This window comes from Phalangium opilio, unplaced genomic scaffold (genome assembly GCF_054372755.1).
Source record: "Phalangium opilio isolate 3A_F unplaced genomic scaffold, DU_Popi_V2 ptg000013l_1, whole genome shotgun sequence".
In the NCBI taxonomy this organism is placed as follows: Eukaryota; Metazoa; Arthropoda; class Arachnida; order Opiliones; family Phalangiidae; genus Phalangium; species Phalangium opilio.
Window position 1 is genome coordinate 8,870,055 of NW_028324148.1, and position 9,253 is coordinate 8,879,307.

The 9,253-nt window shown below is 43.6% G+C and overlaps 1 long non-coding RNA gene across 1 annotated transcript; it reads left to right on the plus strand.

The window, feature by feature from the left end:
* The first annotated feature begins 7,367 nt into the window (after window positions 1-7,367).
* Window positions 7,368-7,894, plus strand: LOC149708835 (uncharacterized). The gene is made up of 2 exons (XR_016380019.1): window positions 7,368-7,479; window positions 7,562-7,894. It is a non-coding gene; the product is annotated as an uncharacterized LOC149708835 (long non-coding RNA).
* Window positions 7,895-9,253: the final 1,359 nt, after the last annotated feature.

Below are 9,253 nucleotides of genomic sequence, written 5' to 3' on the forward strand. Positions count from 1 at the left end.
ACGTGCAGTAGGATTGTTCTATAGGACATCAATTTTGAGTGGAAAATATTCTATACTTCTATGACAATCGATTTTGTCCTAGCCTAGGTGACAATGTTTACGAGTTTTACCGATGACCACTTAAATTTATGTAAGAAACTGAAATATAATGCCGATTTAATAAAAGGGGTCATCCATTAAACAATACATTCACAACTTGTAAACCCGTGTCCCTTAGGGGAAAAATGTCATAGAACTTTTCGACTCAAATCTCAAAAATTTAAATAAAACTCAATGCTTCTACGGTTCTACCATCCTTTTTGGAACAATCTGCATTTCGGGTCTTAATTATTTAAATATTTTCTTAACTAATTATTTTCAATTTAGTTTATTTAAATTTTTACTAATTATTATTGAGACGCTTTAAAATTATAATTAAATAAGATTCACATTATAGTTAGGTTAATTTTTCTGAACTAATTCGTAACGTTCCAGGAGTCATCATTTTCATTAAACCAACTGCAACTACGATTTAAGATTAGTTTAATCATTTTTGGAGACAAGGAATGTCTTGTTCAAGATTGAAGTCTGCATAAAGGTGTAAATTCTTCCCATTTCAAATAAAAAATTTTCACCCTCTACGCATGTCTTTTCTGGATCAAGAGTTCAAGATGTTCTACTGGGATTATGCGGTTTTTGGTTTTAGAAACATTTTTCTTGAAACGTATCTATTTTTTTAAGCAAAATTTGGAACATTTTGACGAAAGATTTTTTAACCATGTTTTTTTCAGAGCGCATGCTCTACTATAGACATTTTTGGGGAAGGAAACTACTGCTTCTTGCTAAATTAAGACCCATTATGAACTGCAGTGGGACAGACTAGCCCTCTATATATCCTATTCAGACATAGAAATTTAATTGTAGATTATCATTTTATGTGTTAGTGTAGAAAGATTACTGTACGCTGTTTGCGTTCAACCTCAAATAATAGCGTTAAATTCGCCCGATATAAATTTGAAAAGGTGTAACGTGGGATACTTATTACCAAAAACGGATTTATGGGATAAGAACGTCGGATCATAGCTTTAGCCTCTAGTACCATCCTCGCATACTTTATTGAGAAACTTCGTCTGCTTATATTTTGACTCCACCCACAAATTCGATCTCTAGAAGTAGCTATATACAGAATTTGTGGGTGGAGTCAAAATATAAGCAGACGAAGTTTCTCAATAAAGTATGCGAGGATGGGGAGTGAATTCGCTAACTCCGACGTTCTTATCCCATAAATCCGTTTTTGTTATTACTTAATAAGTTAATTTAATTTTATATCCGGTTACTTTAATTTAAGTTCGATATGGCCGTCCCGGGTTTAACCTATCCTTTCACTATTTGGGGATGGTTTTTAGTTTATCAAAAATTAGGTGTCTAGGGGTATGATGTTTTTTTTGTTACGAGCAATAATTAGAACAGCTTTTTCACAGTAATCAATAGTATGCAAGTTTATTCAATAATCAATGTTTCCTAGTCAAGGGTTACTAACGGCCCTTATAAATGCAATAAATAAAAAAAATAAAGAACTACGATACTGCGTTGGTGAGCCGCGGCGTTGTGGGGGGGCTGCGACCGGTGGTCCGTCTTTGGTTCTCGGCACGGGGTCTCTCCGGATCACGGATCCGATCCAGGGCGACGGGCTTTAGCGTCTTTGGCCGTGGGGATGGAGCGACGGGCTTAGAGTCCAGCAGTGGCGTCGCGTTTCTTCCTGTAGCTCGGGTTAGTGCGGCGACGGACTTGGATTACCTTGCCGCCAATAGTGCGGTGACGGGCTTGAATTCCTTTTGCCGCCAAAAATGATTCCGGGTAGTTCGGCGACGGGCTTAGTTGCGGGTACGCGGTTACGAGCGTAGCGTTCTTTGCCAGCGAGATGAGACGTACGTGAATTTCCCGGTGTTTTAGTAAGCGCGGCGACGTATTATAAATTCTTTTGCGCGTTCACACGATGTTCGAACATCGGACGGATTTTCCAAGGCACGTTCACACGGTTTCCCGGACGAAAAGTTTAAGTCCTTCCCAGCACGTTCACACGGTATTCCGAACGGAACGTTTAAGTATTTCGACAAGTTAAAGTCGCGAGTCAGAAAGTTAAAGTTCTTTCACTACACTACCGAAAGGGTAAAATTACCCGTACGTGACGAAGTTTTACTTCAGGAGTTTCGAGAGTCAGTCAGGCTGACCCCCAGCGTAGGGTCCAGTAGGCAACTCTGCCTTCTTTTGTGAGTGCCAGGTTTTTATAACTTTATGGCGACTTCAGGCGCACCAATCATTTTCGCTAAAAATCTTTCGGCTACCGTATTCTGCAGGCTTAGCCTTCCGCGCCCACTTGGATTCTCGTCGCTCATTGGTCCGTAAAGGAACTGGATTCTGGCTTCTTATTGGCGGCTTAGGTTTCGACTTTCAAGACGAAATTGAATTGCGGATGTCCACCAAATTTGAAATACGGTTTTTCGATGGGTAAATCGTTCAGTGTCATCAACCGGTTAACTCACCGGTGCTTTGCTTTAGTTTCTGATGCTGAACGTAGCAGACTACACTTCATCATTGTTAGAGGCGACTTGGGTACAGTACACCGATACGGTTAAAATTTTGCTAAATACGGATGCCTATTAGAAGAAGAGCGATTTGTTATGTGGAATCGCTGGCGATTATGGATTAAATAGCGAGACTTATAACTAGGATAAAATAGCAAGCTTTATTTGACTTGTTGTCATGTCAGCGCGTACAAGATAAGAAGACTGGCTTAAGGCCGCACCGTTCCTTCTTTATATATGTTTCCCTATATATTTTTTTTAACTACTCTTATGTTGTAGGTGTTTTTTATCAATTTTACTTTTTAGTTATTATCTCTATCTAACATCATTCCTTTACCGGACTACATTATTATTTCTTTTATTTTAATCTATTCCGTAACGTTGCGGGGGTTTCTTCGTCCGGTGTGGTCTTGCTTGTCGATACTTGTTTAGTTGCGGAGCGCGGCCAAATGGCGGCGTTGTGTCCGGGAATGGTGATGGTTGTATTGGCCTTGGTTCTTCCGGTCTCGTCTGTCGACAGTTGTTTGGTTGTGGAGTTGGGCCGAATGGTGGTGTTGCTTCCGGAAGTGGAGATGTAGGTATTGGAATGTCTTGTGCTCTGCTTGTCCCTGCTCCGTGTTGTGCGTTGTGTCGATAAGTGATTGCTACGGACGTGTTTTGTGACGTGTTTTGTTTCCGTTCTGCCTTTGTCCGTTCTTCCTGTGGTGTTCCCCTTGTTGGGTTTGCCCCTGTTTGATGGTCTACCAGCCTTAATTGGTGTCTCGTTCTCCGTATGATTCTACCAGTTTCTGTTTGGATGAAATAAGAGTCGGGTTCTGCTGCCAAGTTGACTATTCTACCTTGGCCCCATGTTCTTGGTGCGATGTAATGGTATACATTCCTGCCCACGTTTAAAATTGGCGGGTTAGGGCTTCGGTGTGGTCGCTGGTATTTAATCATAGTTTGCTGGCGCTGTTGCAGAGTGTCCCGCATCTGCTCTCTCGGGAAGTTTGGCCGAAGTGCTTCCGTAGATGTTGTGAGTGGTGTCCGAATTTGGCGTCCCATTAACATTTCCGCTGGGGACGGGAGGTTCCCAATTGGTGTTGCGCGGTATTCCATTAAGATTTGTTGTAAGTCGTTGCCTTCTTTGCCTGTTTTTATCATCATGTTCTTTATCGTCTGGATCGTGCGCTCTGTTAGACCGTTTGATTGCGGGTGATAGGGGCTGGATGTAACGTGCTGTATTCCCCACTGTTGCAGGAACTGATGGAATATGCTTGAGTTGTAAGGAGGACCATTATCCGACATGATCTTTTGTGGGGCTCCATGCCGTGCAAAGTGGGGGCTCATGAATTGTGTCACTGCTTCTGCGTTCGTTGAACGTAGCTCCTTGGCTTCCACATATTTTGAGAAGTAGTCGACCAGTATGATGAACGTTTTCCTCCCCATGTGGAATAGGTCGGATCCTATTATTTCCCATGGTATATCTGGGATGGAGTGCGGTCTCAATGGTAATGGCATGTTGGCTCGTGCCCTTCGCTGACATATCGTACATTGTTTGACGTATTTGGTTATTTCTGATGTCATTTGTGGCCAATAGACATGCTGCTTGGCTCTTGCGATGCATGCCGAGATTCCTTGGTGGGCGGTGTGTATCTGTTGAGGCGTCTCTTTCCGTAAGGCCTCAGGAACGTAGAGGCGGTCGCCTCTATAGATCAGTCCGTTCATCTCATGAAGTTCGTCCTGGATGGGCCAAAAGGGTTTTAGCGGGGTGGCTAGTTTTGTTATTGCTGTGGGCCATCCGGTCCTTGTGTAAGCCAACAGGGCTTGAGCTGTTGGATCTTTGCTCGTTATCTGGTGGTAATGGCGAATTTTATCTCCGGGAAGAGCCGTGGTTGCGTAGACTTGTGCGTACGGACCCTCGAGATATGATGTGTCGATGTCTTTTTCTGGCCGCGGTGCTCGGGAGAGCGCGTCTGCAATGTACAGGTGAGAACCAGGGACGTATACCACCCTTAAGTTAAATCTGGAGAGTTTCAGCACTAGCCTTTGCAACCGGGGTGATAAGAGGTGAAGAGGCTTCCGTACGATCGCTACAAGTGGGCGGTGGTCGGTCTCCACGGTGAAATTGGTGCCTATTACATAGTATTGGAACCTCTCGCATGCGTATAGTATTCCTAATAGCTCCCTTTCTATCGGTGCGTAGTTTTGTTGGGTGGTTGTGAATGATGTTGACGCATATTCCACCGGTGTTTGGCCCTGCAGCAGTACTGCTCCAACTCCGGTGCGGCTGCTGTCGACTGATATTGTGGATGGTACTTTTGGGTCAAAGAAAGCTAGTGCTGGCGATGTTGTAATGAGCTGTTTAAGTTGGTTGAAGGTCGCTTCCGCATTGGCATCCCATAGGAAGGTGGCATCTTTCTTGAGCAGTTCTCGTAAGGGGGCTGCCTTCGTTGAGTGTTGGGGGATGAATCTGGCTACGAAATTGACCATACCGAGGAAACGCTGCAGTGCTGTCCTTTCTGACGGGGATGGTATCGCTTGAATGGCGAGGATTTTTGATGGGGATATTTCTAGTCCTCTGGGAGTTACTGCGAGTCCCAGATATGTTATCTTCTGTGTGGCCAACTGCATCTTCTTAGAGCTGAACGTTAAACCGGTTTGTCTGGCCCGCTCCAACACTTTAACTATTGCTCTGTTGTGTGTGTCCTTTTTTGTGGCCACGAGAAAGTCATCCGTGGAGATGTGAGTGTTAGGGAACTCTGACGGTGGATAAATTGAGTGCATTGTGCGCTGAAATACCGACGATGATGTGCATATGCCTAATGCTAGGCGGAGGAATCGGAATCGCCCGAATGGAGTGGCAAATGTACATAAGTACGAACTTGGCTCGTCCAATTCTACTTGCCAAAACGCGCTTTGTGCGTCAAACACAGTGAAGATTTCGGCTCCATGTAGATTTGCAAATATTTCTTGTGCAGTGGGTGTTGGGTATGGTTCCTTCTTGATGGCGGCGTTGAGGTTTCTGGGATCCAGGCATATTCGTATCCTTGGCTCGCTGCTATTTCGTGTTGGGCCTCCTTGTTCGTTTGCGTCTGCTTCGGGCTTTGTCACGACGACCATCGGATTTACCCATTCTGTTGGTGTTGTGACTGCGGTGATGATTCCGAGTTCTTGTAGTCTATTCAGTTCTTTCTGAACTGCTGCTCGGAGGGCCAGTGGTATCTGTCGTGGTGCGCAGATGGTCGGAGACGCATTGCGTTTGAGGTGTATTGTATACTTGCCCGGAAGCTTTCCAATTCTGTCAAACACATCCCGATACATGTGGATTATTGCTTGGGGCGTCATGCTATCGATTTCTTCCGGTGTGGGCATCGCTGGTGGTATGTATGTTGGTTCCGGCCTTGTTTGTGGGTTTCTCGTGAGTAGATCCGTGGTTTGACTGATACTTGGACGGCGGAACGGTTGTGGCTTCAAGTGTCGTGTAATCAATCCCAATTCCACTGCTGCCCGGGCTCCCAAGATTGGTACTGTCCGATGGGGGGTTACGTAAAAGCATTGATCAGAAGGGCCCCGGAATGAGGCGCATCTGACGTATATGACTCCTATCACGTCGATGAAATGCCCCGAGTAGGCTCTCACTATGAATGGCGGTTTGTGTATTTGTGGCTTGATGGGAAATTGCTCATAAATGCCGGTATGTATTATATTTACCTGTGACCCCGTGTCTAGCTTCATGGTCACGGGAAAGTTCGCAAAGTATATCGTCTCAAACCATTCGTCCCCTGCGCTTGGCGATGCTTTGGTATTGTGGCAATATAGCGTGATGGCGTTGCATACTGGCGTGTATACGTCTTCTTCTTCATAGTATAAGCTGCGATCGTCGTATGGTACGGGAGGATATGATTCCATATAATCGACAGTGTTTGGTGCTAGATGTTCGTTCCAGGTCGTGGCGGGTTGGTATGTCGTTTCATGGACGTTTCGTGATCGGCAGCATGTTGCCCAGTGACCACGGCGTGAGCATTGAAAGCATTCCGCATTTCGTGCTGGGCACCGGTCCGGTTGGTGTGAAGTACTGCAATTGGGACAGCGGTTGCTTTGGCTACGTCTGCTTGATGGTCCTCTATGCCCGGACTCTTGGCGGAGCGGTCGCGTGTATGGCGGATTGGGCCTGGCTGAGAGATTACGATGTCGTGTCCAGTGTGTGGTCGGCGGCTGGTTCCCTTGTTGGTGAGGTGGTCTTGGCACGAACGGTGATGGCCGCCAGGAGCGGCGTTGAATGGCGTCTAGTATGGCTGGTGTCGTGGACTGTGTTTCCGCTTGTACGTTGATGGCCGATGCATGTTGCGTGGCTGCTTCCTCAGCCTGGCATGTCGCGATTGCTACGTCGAGTGTTAAATTCCGCTTCGCCAATAGTTCTTTCCGCGTCGTTTCCTTTTTAAGTCCACATACTATTTGTGTACATATGAGCGATGATCGCAGGTTGCCGAACTGGCAGTTGCGGGCCTTAGTTTTTAAGTCGGTCAAAAATTCCGCAAAAGGCTGATGGGAACCTTGATGGGTAGTGAAAAACAGATAACGAAAGGCGACGAGTTTTTTATATGGTTCGTAGTAGGTATCGAATGCGGCGTAAACGTGATTGAGGGTGAGTTCTTCGGCTTCTGGTAGCGTGATATCGAAAGTGTCGTAGATTCGTCGGCCGGACGGACCCAAAATGTGTAGGAAGGTGGCAATCTGCGTTGGGTGATCCTCGGAGGCTAGTTTAGCGGCAAGTGTCTAACAATATAAATGTGAATGAGTTTTGTTGTGCTAAAGATTTGGAATAAAACAGTGGTATAATTGAAGAATGGGCTACTACAGTCAATATTGATGATGTCCACGCTTCAATCTATAATACAAACTTGAAATTGTTATAATTAACATCAAATACCATGTATTTACCACTTTATTTAGAAAATATTACAAAAATTTAATAATGTTTTAAGGCTTCACAAAAGTTTGATCTTAATATACAGGATTTGCACATCTGGAGGAATCATACCATTTACACCAGGAGGACAGAATCCCGTCTCTTTTTGTCCTCCATGCAGCCCGGCCTTCAGGTGTAAGTTTCATTAATGCTCCATTTGTGTAAACTATCTATATACAGGATTTGCTGCTACTTAATGTCACCTCAAATCAGCCTGCTTGTGTAAAAGATAAGAGACAATGTTTGAAGGTACATTTGGATGTAAAATGTTATAAATAAGCAATTATATGACAACGGGAAAAATTTGCTCTCTTGTCATGAGAGTAGCGACAACGTTTCTTCATAAACTGTTCAAAATAAAGCTATATGTTCTGAAATATCGTTCTGTATAAATTTATTATAATTATAATTTTAAATTAGATTTTTGGTAGAAAGTATGAATAAAACTGATTCAAGCCGACATATTACAAGAAGCTTCCTGTTTCGACTTTTTCGTTTGCCTAATTGACCATTTAGGCAAATCTTAGATTTAAGTGATAGTAGAGTGTAAGTTTGCCTAATATAGAAGTGTGTCGTCTTTGTATGTGAAACTAGAGAAGCTACAACGTCAGTTAAATCGTTAGTTGAAAAGCCAAAATAAGTTGAACGTAATCAATAAGATACGTTTCATTCAAGGTTATACCATAGAGTGTGCGACACTATCGAAACAGGGTGAATGGTGTCCTTTCGTTCGAGCATTTATATGTCGAATGTCAATCATGTAATTGCTAATCTTCACGATATGTATCACTTATTATTGGTACAAGTACTTGTATTGATATTCGATCGAGGTACTCGATACCAACAATTAGTACTCATCCAGGACTAACAGAAATTACAAATGCCAAAATGAAACCGGGAATTATAACTAAAATCTAATGTTTTAGGCTTCTTCAACCTTCAGCAGCGTTTTTACGCTAGTTTTTCTCAGCTTATTACTTGGTGACATGATACATTCAACCCGTGAACTGGAATGGTATATCAGAACAGTTACGTCTTCAATTTCTGTGCATTGGAATCTCTCTTTCATAAAGACAAATAGGCTCTCCAAAGCCTAACCAGTGTATTGCGCACAATATATCTTAGATAGCCTTGCATGGTTCAGCTACGCACGCCCCTTTAAATGATAAAACACCTGTGCTACAAGGTTTTTGACGACCAGAATTAACCCCTGTTACAATGCAATATTTTAGTAAAGATTGTGAAGTTATATTATTAAAATGTAAAATTATACTTCGTCTACCATAAAGTACACTATCGTTACACATTAAATACTTGAATAAACTTCCATTCCAGAGTCATGTTACCGAGATACAGTACACTAACCCTAAACATGTGGGAATTGGGGAAAATAGTCTGCTATTTGAAGGTTCACGAAATAGATGGCGTAAAGAACCTAAACATAGAGGTTAAAGGTTATTGCACTGACCTTTGACGATAACCGACACAAAATGCTGACATTACACCGTACGTTCAGTGTCAATTGAAAAGTTAACTGAACTGAACCACTATCTTTCCTTGCTTGCATGAACATCCAATCTCAGCCCAGAATCCAATTTCGCCTCGAAACCTAAGCCGCCAATCAAAAGCCAGAATCCAGTTCTCTATAGACCAATGAGCGACGAGAATCCAAGTGGGCGCGGAAGGCTAAGCCTGCAGAATACGGCGGCTGCAGCTGGGCTTGGTCAATAGAAAGCAC